General features: G+C 45.7%; 1 protein-coding gene across 2 annotated transcripts in view; it reads left to right on the plus strand.

The window, feature by feature from the left end:
• Positions 1-13229, plus strand: part of ACP1 (acid phosphatase 1) — a 168694-nt gene that overhangs the window by 70621 nt on the left and 84844 nt on the right. The gene's annotated exons all lie outside the window — the stretch shown is intronic.

The raw sequence follows: 13229 nt of genomic DNA on the forward strand, positions 1-13229 counted from the left end.
AAATTTATTTGAAAAGTTGCTTCGAGCTTCGTCCAAGTTCCTTGGGTGTGGAGAATCTTGTATGTGAGCTCCCCAACCCAAGGTGGATGCATCTGTAGTTAATGTTATCTGCGGGACTGGTTGTTGAAAGGATAGGCCTTTTCGCAAATTGTCCCTGTTCACCCACCAAAGTAGTGATGAGCGTAGCTGGTGGGTTACTTGAATTGGAGAGTGTAGTGGTTGAATGGCTTGGATCCATTGTGATTTTAGTGTCCATTGGGTTACTCTAATGGCAAGCCTTGCCATGGGAGTGTCGTGAATAGTGGAGGCCATGTGGCCTAACAACATTAGAAACTGGTGAGCTGTCGCTTGTTTTCTTGAGCAAAGTGAGCTTGCCAATAGGGATTTGCAGTTCAAAAACACAGACTGATGAAATGGGGAAGTACCTGGAGGAAGAACTAAAAGGCTGGGAGAATGAGAGAGATGTGGATCAACAGTGGACCAATCTAAAAGGAGTAATTGCCAAGGCAACTAATCTATATGTTAGAAAAGTAAAGAAAAGCAAAAGAAAAATGAAACCTATCTGGTTCTCAAAGGAGGTGGCTGACAAAATAAAGGCTAAAAGAACATCGTTCAAGAAATATAAAAGATCCCAAAGGGAGGAGCACAAAGAAGAATATCTGGTAGAACTGAGGGAGACGAATAAATTAATCAAGAGAGCAAAAAGTCAAGCAGAAGAGAGGATTGCCAAGGAGGTAAAGAGAGGTGACAAAACTTTTTTCAGATACATCAGTGAAAAGAGAAAAGTTCAAAGTAGTATAGTGAAATTGAAAGGTGGAAAGGATCAATGTGTGGAGAGTGACGAAGAAATGGCAGAAATATTAAACAAATACATCTGTTCTGTGTTCACTAAGGAGGACCCTGGAGAAGGATACCGGTGGTATCCTAAGTGGAGGCATGGTGGGTGCCATAGTGTGCATGGACATCGATTGTGACGTTGATGGAACAGGCGATGTAGATGGAGATAGAAATGAAAACATCGATGCGGGAGTGGGAACTGAAGCTGTCGGTGGCACCGACGAACTTGGCATCGATGGAAGTTCTGTCATCAAGAAAGGTACCGATGAGTTCCAATGAGGTTGTCGTCGAAGACGGCATCGGAATGGAGGTGGTTTGTGGCATTGATGTGATCGAGGATTTCGGCTCCATTACCGGCATCGGTGTGACCACCGGCATCAGCGATGTCGCCGGAACTTGTGCGTGTAAAGCTTCCATCACGATCTGTCTGATGAGGACGGTTAGGTCTGGAGTAGTCGACGCAGGCATCGGCGTCGATGGCGTAGTCGATGGCACCGCAGACACCGAGGTTGGCGGAGCATCGGTGGATTTATGCCGCTTTGCGGACGGTTCTGCCGGTGGCGGAAACGACGGGGATGACGCGGATCTACAATGTCGATGCTTGTGTTTAGGCTTTGGTGCCTCGACTGACCTGGTCGATGACGTGGACGGGTTGGTGATAAAGCGTCCCCGGATCCTTTGAGGTGTTGTTTTTTAAGCAGGAGGTTTTTTTAGTGACTCCTGCGGGAGAAGACTTCGTCGAAGTAGATGGTGATGGTACCAACTGAAGATGGAAAAGATGGGCCATCTTTTCCTGTCGTAGCTTCCGACCCTTTGGGGTCATCTCCTGGCATTGTTGGCATGAAGATATTTCGTGCTTTTCTCCCAAGCAGATCACACATTCCAGATGTGGATCAGTCACTGACATGGTCCGGTTGCAGGCAGGGCATTTTTTGAAACCGGAGGCCATGTTTATATTGACAGCCAACGATGAAAAATTCTGTGAGAAATTGAATCAATGAGAAAAGAGAAATCGTGTAAAGTTTTGTCACCGTCCAGTGACAAAGGTGAAGTGAGACCCGATGTGGGAAAAAAATGAGAATTTAACGTGACTTTTTTAGTCAAAATTGTGAGAAATCTCACAGGGCTCCTGTCACCGCGATGCTAATGGCAGCACGGAAAAACGAAGACTGGAGTGAGACCCCTGTGGCAGAGAATATCATGGCATGCTGGGCATGCTCAGTAACCTCAGGCTGCCAGTCAAAAGTTTCTAGAAACTTTGACAGACGTTTTTCCCGCGATAGCGCTCAGTCAGTGACGTCACCCATATGTGAGGAATAGCATCCTGCTTGTCCTGGGATAATGACATATCTGTTGATTGGGTTTTGTGGTTTTCCTTATCTTGAGACAGTAAATTAGTGTTGAGATTTATTTAAATAGATGCATTACATTGTTTTTTTTATATTAAGTGTTTATGGGAAAAGATAACTTTTTTCTGATTTATGCTATGCTTTCAGTGAACTTAATGTAATTGATGGCACATTAAAAAACATAGGAAGTCATACATCTGGATTTTTGTTTATTTAGAAGGTAGCTCAGTTATAGGAAGAATATACTGCTAGATGTTACATTAGATAAACCAAATATGTGAGTAATTTTCTGTGTCTACTCCATATATATTCAAGCCTTGTCACTTTTTCCCCACCCTAAATCTTGTATCTCGTACTAGTGGTGTTCTCCTATTAACTGTTAAGTCACTAGAAGCTCTTTGCACTGGATGAGGACCAAAGGTCTGAAGCCAGGCAATGCAGACAGAGAAAAAATGGACTCATTGGAGGAATGGGAAGATGAGGCCAGTGCCCAAAAGCAGGAGAAATAAAAGTAAATAACCCAAGAGGGATCACACATCCCAGAGGAGAGAGAGGTAGGAAAAGTGTGAACCTGTATTTAAGGAAGAAGATTATTGCAGAGGGTGGCCAAAGGCTAAACAGCAAAGGAGAGATCAGCAATTCAGGTGGCACAGGAAAAAATGCAACAAAAGAAAATGCTCACCTGAACTTGATAAACGCTTCCTCTCCTTGCCAATGTACTAAGTGGATTCCCAAAAATCTTTTATTATGCATAAGAGATAGCACAAAGTAGTCTTTCTGCCACTTTAATGAAGTAGAAAGCATTATATAACTTCAGACCATTCATTAATAATCAGCATTGATTAATTAGTATACAATTGCTCATTTGTTTCTAATACTTTAGAGTGTTAGCATATTCCTACATAACTGTTTCTAGCAAAAAACATTACGTCTAGTGAAAAACAATATCCAGTCTGGACTGGCTGTAACTACCTAAAACATATAGACAATTTCTTCATTTCTAAGGGCATTTCCGGTCAGAGCAAATACAGTATATTCTGGCTTATACCTATGAAACCTGAGCAGATGTTAGCTATGCTGTGAAAAACAAAATATTGGCTAAACTGGGCCTTCTAAAATTCCACATTTCTGATTGTGGATACATTTGAAATAGGCCTATAGCCAGGCAATTGATCAACTAGAAAATTTCCCTTTTTTAAAAACAGGTCTTATTAATCCTCTTCAAAAGATCAGGAGCAACTCTTTCTCTTAAAAAAAGGTTCTTGATCTTAGTTAATACTTCTAGGAAAGCATCATGCAATCTATATAAGATCCAGAAAGGGCATTTATCTAATGCAGTGGTTCTCAACTTTTTTCCCATCGTGACACACTGGACAGGCCACACTCACATGTGTGACACACTGCTCATTACAATTCACGGCGGAAATAAAAAGTAAAGGTCCGGTAATTATTTTTATTGTTTAAAATGACACAAGAAAAAGATATATATTCTGTCTGAACAGAAATTGCATAAATAGTAAACATCCCACACCAAAACAGCACCAATTTCCAGCACTTAAACAGTAACCACCTTACCTAAGAAAAGGCAACACTGAAATATTATACCAGGCCTTAAGACACCAATACATCTTCTATTAGGAAAACGGACCAGGTCAGGTTGCTATAGGGCCCTACACAGAAACTACATGCCAGCAGAAAACCTCACCTGAGTCACATGAGCTGACCCTCACCTAACAAAGAATAAAGAGACCAAAACGCATAACTAGAAGCATGCAGAAAAAACTGAATTGGAAACTGCAACAAGCCAGAGTCTGTGTATGCAGCGTAATAAAGGTAAAAAGAAACATCACCCATCCTTATAAAACAAATCAAGAAATATAAAATCAGTAGCTGTAAAACCATACTAACAAAAATAAGAGATTATTTCGAAACAGCTGATGAGTGGAATATCCAATAATTAAAAACTCATATAAAAAATTTCTAGATACCAATAAAATATTTCAAAATAGCAGACACAAAGACCCGGTAATGAAAAATAAGGATACAGAAATGTTTTTGCTGTGCTTACCTGGAAATGTTTGATATCCAGGTGTCCTGAGATTGTTTTGAATTAGCAGGAGGGGTGGTTTGCTTGGAACTTTCTCCTCTCTCTCTGAGTCACATACCAGCGCTCTCTCTCACACTGGCTCTCAGTTACACACCTATACACACATGTTCTCAGTCACTCACATATATACATGCTTTTTCTCTCACTTATATAGGCTCTTAATTATACATTTACACACATGCTGTCTATCTTTTCACGCTTACACACACAGGCTTTCAATCACACACATATATGCTGTCTTTTTCTCTCACACACAGACTCTCACATGCTTACAAACATGCTCTCTCTCTCATTTACACACAGGCTCTCAATCACATACTCACATGCTCCCTCACCTAAACCAGCTCTCAATCTTATACAGACACACATGGTGTCTCTTACTTATACACACAGGCTCTTAACCATACATCATACATACACATGATCTCTCTCACGCACAAAGGATCTCCATCATACACATACTCTTTCACACAAACAGGTTTTCAATCACAAACTTACACATATAGGTTCCCAATTGTAAACTTACATTCATGCTCTCTCTCAAAGGCAGGCTCTCAATCACAGACATACTCTCTTTCACATACACAGGCTCTCAATCACACACATGCTTCCTTGCTCATTCATTCATTCATTCATTCACTCTCTGGCCCCCCCCCCCCCCGGAACTAGCGGCAGCAGCAGCCTCCTCCCAACCCTAACCTCCTTCATTTTCAGCCCTCGCGGAGGAGGAGTCCCATCGGCCGCGGGGGTTGACGCTCTTCTTCATTTTCCTCCAAGCCGCGCTGCACATTCTTCAGACCGCACCTCTCTTCTGTTCTTCGGGCCGACACTGACCACACTAGCATGGTCTCTTCTTCCCGTGCACGCACCCGCTGCTCACCACTTCCTCTTCTGGGCCGCGGGGGGAGGGGGCGGGAAGAAGAGACCATGCCGTGCCGATTCGCTGACTCCAGCTGTCCTGCCGCGTTCCGCCCGGGCGGAGGAGGACCGGGGAGTAGCTGGGTCAGCGGGGGACCGGGAAGTGTGGCGACACACCTCCGTGTTCTTGGCGACACACTGGTTGAGAACCACTGATCTAATGGATAAAGAGGATTTAAATTTAGACATCACTGCCTCTACTTCGACAGTTCGCATATTTTGCATTTTTGCTCATCCATTTTTAGATTTTAGGGACTTTGCTCATACCCAGAGCACTATAGAAACGACCTGGGATCCTAGTCATGATGTAAGTGCTCTTAAACTGCTGCCAAATGACCTAATCAAAAAAGAAGAGCTGATCATCCAGCGTCATTTCAGCCTAGTAATTCTCGCAACTGTGTCAGATTGTCCACTGAGCAAACAAATCTAACAAAGAAATAGACTTTGTCTCATTTAAAATTTACCCGGACGTTATAAAAGTAGCTCAGATGAGACGTAAGGAATTCTTACTAATGAGATCAGAGGTTATACAGCTTGGTGCAAGCTTTGTGTTAAAATATCCAGCAAAATGTTGTATAAGATACAGGAATGTACAATATGTATACTTAGAACCAGACCAGCTCAGAGCTTTTTTACGGTCATTATCCCGGGAAAATCCTACTACTGCTTCAGCTATGTAGAATATAGGCTTAGTACTAGTGTGTAGCGACCTGATATGTAATATAGAAATTTGCTTATATTGGATGCTCTTTATTTCTTTCTTCCTTTCCCTCTCTCAAATTCTTATAATTTTGTTGTTGGTCATTTTGCACCTAATACTAATTGTTATTTTCTTGTATTATTTTACTTTCAATGACAACAGCTTCTTTTCTGTACAAGTTTAATATATTGGGTATATTTTCAAAAATTTGAAAAATAAAGAATTATATAAAAATGCTACCAAACATTTGTTTGACAAATGGAACTTCAGGAATGCTGAAATTTTTTTCAGCAGCAGGAAAGAAATAAATGGTAAATTAGGCTATGGAGTGAAGAGGAGAAAGATCTCTGGAAAGGTGTACATTTGAATATAAACTGACAACACAGTTTTCTGTGCTTTGGGTAATGTGATTTTATGATTGATGAATTATGGTGGGGAGGGTTAAAGAGGACTTTGACGTGGGTATCGTAAAGTTCGATGTCAAGATTGAGTATTAGCTGTTTTTATTTATTTGTGTGTTTTCATTTTGTTTTAAATTATATAATTTTATTGTAAATTGCTTTGGCATCTGTTGGAAGGTGAACATTTGAAAACAATTTAAATATAGCTTCTTGAAAAACAGTATGCAAAAGAGAACAGAATTCTTAAGGTGCACTCATAAAAATCTTTTTTTAATTATTTCAGTTATAAGATAAGTTTGAATTTTGTGTATTCATATAACTTATTCATTTTGTTAATATGTTATAATGGTTTAAAAAAACTTCCATTCTCCCAGGACAAGCAGGATGGTAGTCCTCACATATGGGTGACATCATCAGATGGAGCCCTGTCACGGAATACTTTTGTCAAAGTTTCTAGAACTTTGACTGGCACACTGAGCATGCCCAGCATGCCACTAACCCTGTGGTCACATGTGGTCCCCCTTCAGTCTCTTTTTTTTCCACGCAGCAAGTTGCCTCGTGGTTAGGAGCTCTATGAGAAATTTCCTCACACTTTTCACCCTCACCGGGGTCCCCCATCGCGCTCCGTTCCCTCTGACGCTCTGTAAGTGCTTTTCCCGCGATTTGCGGTTGGTTCCTGGTGGCATACCTCCCTGTCCCAGACTGTCACCGACCGCGCGCCATTTTTTTTCGACATGGCGACCAGGTTTAGAAAATCCCCCGAGTGTCCGAGGACTATGTCCATAATGGACCCGCACAGTGTTTGTATTTTGTGCCTAGGGCCCTCACACGACGTCCGACGCTGCCCCAGTTGCGCACAAATGACCCCCAAAGGCCGGCGAGCTCGACTGGAGAAGATGCATTTGTTTGCTTCAAAATGTTCTGCTCCATCGACACCAGTACAAGTTGTGCCGACCAGAGAGGGTCTATCTACTTCGGAGATGCCCCGCCAGGAATACTATGGCGCGGGTGACCGTCTGTCACCGACCCCTTCGAAGACGTCGGCGTTATCATCCTCTGGGCCGATCACCGCGAGGAAACACTGGCACCGGCACAGACTTCCTTCCCTTCCCGCTACCAGCACCGATACCGCAGCAGCATCTACTTCCACCGAGCCGCCTGCGAAGAGGGCCCGGGGAGAGGAGCCCCCATCCTCCTCTGGACCCGGGACCCTGAGGCATTCCCCACTGATATGGGTGCTGGATACTGAGCCTCCACAGACTCCTGTGGAGGCTCCAGTAATGCCTAGCCTGCCTCCTACCCCAGGCGCAGTTGGACAGACTAGTCCAACTGGCAGTGCTGAATGCCCTTCGGGACTTCCAGTCGCCGCCGGCACTGGCCCACATACCGGAACCAGTGCTCTCTATGTTTGCACCACTCTTCAAATGCTTGAACACCCTAATCCGTGCCACCGGACACGCTGGCACCAAGTCGACCATCGAGGCCTCCACAAATTCCGATTCCCATACTGGGTTCCTCGGAGGAGGAAGAGGCGACTTCTGGCTCGATCCCTGCATGGGAACCGCCGATGCCGGAACTCGTTCCAGGACCATCGGGGCTGTCGGTGCCTAAGCGCACCTCATCTACTTTGGTGCCCTCAATGCCAGCACTGCCTCCTTCGAGGCCGGTCCTGGCTCCATCGATTCCCTCTCGGCTTTGGCATTCTTCCTCCCTCAGGAAGCCCACCGGGAGAAGGAGAAATTCCCTATGATCCATGGGAGGATGTATCCTCAGACCATTCCTCATAAGCTTCCAATGAATTGCTCTCAGAGCCTTCACCTCCGGAAGAAAGGTGTCGTTTTCCTCTGGAAGACCTCTCCTTTGCCAGCTTTGTCAAGGAGACGTCTGAAACAACCCCATTTTCTTTGGTAATGGAGGAAGACGCTCGCCACAAGATGTTGGAGGTCTTACAGTTTGTAGATGCTCCAAAAGAGGTAATGGCAATACCAGTACACGAAGTTCTTCTTAACCTCTTGCACCGTCTGTGGGACCATCCGGGTACTGTATCTCCAGTCAACAGAAAGACGGATGCTACATACCTGGTCCAACAAGCCCCAGGCTTTCAAAAAAGCCAGTTGCCCCACCATTCTGTAGTGGTGGAATCAGCCCAAAAGAAGGCTAAAAGATCCCGTCCATACTCCTCTGCTCCTCCTGGAAAGGAACAGAGGGCATTGGATGCATTGGGCACAGAGTCTTTCAAGGGTCCATGTTAATAGTGCGAATATCAGCGTACCAATTGTACATGACCCGATATAATAGGAATCTCTGGAAACAGGTCCAGGAATTCGCAGAGACTCTACCACAGCAACATCAAGAGACCTTGACCTCCATCCTACAAAAAGGATTGGAAGCAGGTAAACACGAGGTTAGGGCTGCTTACGACTCTTTTGAAACAGCCTCCAGAGTCTCGGCAGCTGGCATCAGTGCTAAACGCTGGGCCTGGCTCAAGGCCTCAGACCTACGCCCAGAGGTGCAGGACGAACTTGCAGATCTCCTTTGTACAGGAGAAAACCTGTTCAGAGACCAGATTCAAGACACAGTGGCCCAGTTAAAGGATCATCATGAGACCCTGCGTCAGCTTTCAACTGTTATCTGAGATACCCTCCGTAGCCCGCAGGGGCACACATAGGGTCACCAGGAAGCAATTCTACAGACCACGCAGGTATTATCCTCCCATGTCCTATGCCCGACTAGCTCGAGCCCCTCAGAGAGGACATGCAAGCCAAGCAAGAACTCCTAAAGCCCAACCAGCTCCACAAGCTGGTCCTGTGACTGGATTTTGACTCTTTTCCAGAGAGCAGCAGCCCCCCCCCCCCCCCCCCCCAAATCCCACAACCCGATTCACCAGTGGGAGGCCGCCTCTGCCACTTCGCAACCAATTGGTGCCCAATTACCACGGACCAATGGGTACTGTCCATCATATCCCAAGGTTACTGTCAAAATTTTTAGACTGTACCCTCGGACTCCCCACCCATTCCAGCGTGGAGCTGGGACGATCACAAAGGACTTCTCGAGTCAGAGCTCTCAACCCTTCTGTCAGCAAGGGCCGTAGAACTGGTTCCCTCGACTCCTGGTATTTTTTTAATCCCAAAAAAGACCGGCGGCCTCTGGCCTCTTCTGGATCTCCGTGCCTTAAACACATTTCTTTACAAGGAACGATTCAGAATGGTGTCCCTGGGCACCATGCTCCCTCTCCTGCAACAAGGGGATTGGCTCTGCTCTCTGGACCTTCAAGACGCTTATGCCCATATTGCAATCTTCCCTCCTCATCCTGCGATTTGTAGTGGGTCACAGGCACTATCAATACTAGGTACTGCCACTCGGCTTAGCCTCTGCACCCCGAGTGAGGCAGGCAGTCGTGGCTGCACAGTTATGCCGCAAGGGCGTCCATGTCTTTCCATATCTAGAACACTGGCTCATAAAAAGCCAGTCCAGACAAGGAACCCTCGACTTCCTGGGTTCACTATACAGCTTCTGCACTCACTGGGGTTTCTGATCAACTACCAGAAATCCCACTTGACACCATCTCTCCTCTCCTTTATAGGAGCAGGACTGGATACCAGAGTGGCCAAGGGGTTCTTGCCCAACGACCGCGCAACCACACTGTCCAATCTTGCCAGATCTATCCGCCATTGACAAACAGCCTCGGCTTGCCAATTACTCTCGTTGCTCGACCATATGGCATCAACAGTCCACGTCACCCCAATGGCATGCCTAGCCATGAGACTGACACAATGGACTCTAAAATCTCAGTGGCACCAAGCCACTCAGCCTCTTTCATCCCTTGTCCACATAACCAACCAGCTTCTACGGTCCCTTACTTGGTGGACGCACAAGGCCAACTTACAAACAGATCTTCCCTTCAAGCAACCAGCTCCTTAGGTGACCTTAACCATGGATGCCTCCAACCTAGGTTGGGGAGCCCATGTTGAAGGCCTTCAAACCCAAGGGACTTGGACAAAAGCCGAAGAGACCTATCAGATCAACTTTCAAGAGCTTCGAATGATGCGGTACGCCCTATATGCATTCAGGGACTGCCTATCCAACAAGGTCATCTTGATTCAAACAGACAACCAAATAGCAATGTGATACCTGAACAAATGGGGGCACGGGCTCTTACCTGCTCTGCCAAGAGGCGGCGCAGATTTGGGCCTGAGCCCTGTCACACTCAATACTATTGCGCGCCACTTTCCTGGCAGGCACACAGAATGTAGTAGCAGACTGCCTCAGCCGGACATTCCAGCCCCATGAGTGGTCTCTGGATCCCTTTGTTGCAAGCAGGATCTTCCACTGGTGGGGTCAGCCGGACATCGACCTCTTTCCGTCCAATCAAAACCGCAAAGTGGAATGATCCTGCTCCCTACACAGGGATGCCTTTACCCGCCCCTGGTACACAGGCCTGCTATATGCGTACCCTCAGATTCCGCTAATAAGCAAGACTCTCGTGAAGCTACAACAGGACCAAGGCTCAATGATACTCATAGCCCCGTATTGGCCACGCCAAGCCTGGTTTCCCATACTTCTCGTGCTATCTGTCCAGGAACCCATTCGCCTGGGCATGGCACCCAACCTCATAACACAGAATCACGGCAAGTTGTGCCACACCAAACCTCCAGATCCTGTCCCTGACAGCCTGGATGTTGAAAGGTTGATACTACAGCCCCTCAATCTTTCTAGTAGCATCTCTCAAGTCCTCGTAGCTTCACAAAAGCCTTCCACACGGAAGTCTTATCGCTCTAAGTGGAAGAGGTTTACCTTGTGGTGCACACAGAAAGGCTTTGATCCCTTTTCTTGCCCCACATCGAAACTCTTAAACTATCTCTGGCACCTCTCGGAATCTGGTCTCCAGACTTCCTCCATACAAGTACATCTCAGTGCCATCTCTGCTTCCATCAAGGAATAGGGGATGCCCCGATAATGGCTCAACCCCTTGTGGGTCGCTTCATGAGAGGCTTACTACAACTTAAACCTCCTCTACGACCACCGCTCGTGCATTGGACCTCAATGTGGTACGCACAGCTCATGCGTCCTCCTTTTGAGCCCCTGCACTCCTGTAAACTCAAATATCTTACATGGAAAGTAATTTTCCTGGTAGCTATCACATCTGCTCGCAGAATCAGTGAGTTGCAAGCCCTTGTAACATACTCGCCCTATACAAGGTTCCTCCATGACCAGGTGGTTCTCCACATTCACCCTAAATTCCTGCCTAAGGTGGTAACGGATTTCCACTTAATTCAATCTATTGTCTTGCCCACTTTCTTTCCAAGGCCTCACACTCACCCGGGTGAGCGAGCTCTTCACACCTTGGACTGTAAACGTGCGCTTGCATTTTACTTAGACCGCACCGCAGTCCACAGAAAGTCCACCCAACTCTTTGTTTCTTTTGACAAAAACAAGCGTGGAGTTGCAGTGGGCAAGCAGACTCTCTCCAACTGGTTGGCAGACTGCATTGCATTCTGCTACCAGCAAACACGCCTTCCACTTCAGGGCCATGACAATGTCAGTAGCACACTACCGTTCAGTACAGATTGCCGACGTCTGCAGGGCTGCGACGTGGAACTCGCTCCACAACTTCGCAGCCCACTACTGTCTTCACAAGACTGGATGACAAGACTCCATCTTTGGCCAGTCTATCCTACAGAACTTATTCCCAGTGTAAAAACCCAACTTGTCCTACCTTGACCCGCTGTGAATTTCAGGCTGCCTCATGATTGCCAACAGCACCCCAGTTGTTGTTCCTGTTGCACATGTTGGGTGCTGGTTGGCCTGCTTCTTTATGAGTCAGCTTGTAGCTTGATATTCACCCATATGTGAGGACTACCATCCTGCTTGTCCAGAGTTGCTTACCTATAACAGGTGTTCTCCCAGGACAGCAGGATGTTGGTCCTCACGAAACCCGCCCGCCACCCCACGGAGTTGGATTCGATACTGTTTTCTTATTTTATTTTTCACTCGTACTTTTTGCTACAAACTAGACTGAAGGGGGGACCCCGTGTGGCCACAGGGTTAGTGGCATGCTGGGCATGCTCAGTGTGCCAGTCAAAGTTCTAGAAACTTTGACAAAAGTATTCTGTGACAGGGCTCCATCTGATGATGTCACCCATATGTGAGGACTAACATCATGTTACAGGTAAGCAACTCTGCTGTCAGTAGATTAACATCTGCAAATTTATAGAGGAATGATTGAGATGGAAATGGACATGCTGTGACTTTCCCCTTCAATTTCTCATTAAAATTAGAGCTTCAAGTTTTAACTTTCCAATCCTATTAAAAAAAAAAGGGGTTGGGGGTGTATCTTCCTCTTTCCTGTTCAAACCTGTCCACCTGTTCATTGCAATTTGTAATCATTGCCGTGAGAAGGTGACACTGCTGTTTTAAAAAGTTTTTGAAATATAGATTACATTTTGTTTGGGACTGGTTCAATGACCCAGCAGTAATGCTGTATGTTGCTGAATGGAAGATTTGAGTTTGATTCCTAAATCTGCTCTTCAGATCAGAGGGCAATGGGGATTTTGCAGATACATTCACAGCCTACAGTGGGAGGGTGTTTAACAGTGACATCTACTACTTTGCATGAGGATATTCTTTTTCTGGACAGAAGTACTTTTCATACTTCTCATCTGAAGGACTACCACTTTCAATGGTTGGGCTAGGGAGGGAAGGATAAAAAATAGTGGCAAGACCCATGGAAGTTGCAATTGACGGTACATGGTGCTTTTGCCATGGATTCTACCTGTCGTCAGTGTGTGGGGCTAAGGCATGTTTTGAATAGACTAGAAACCCATGGACTAAAAGAGAAGCTCACTGACTCGTAAATAACACTTTGATTGGTTTTGAAATATTGGTTAAGTTGGATATTATATACATTTTGCAAAGAT

The sequence above is a fragment of the Rhinatrema bivittatum genome, chromosome 3 (genome assembly GCF_901001135.1).
Source record: "Rhinatrema bivittatum chromosome 3, aRhiBiv1.1, whole genome shotgun sequence".
NCBI classification, from domain to species: Eukaryota; Metazoa; Chordata; class Amphibia; order Gymnophiona; family Rhinatrematidae; genus Rhinatrema; species Rhinatrema bivittatum.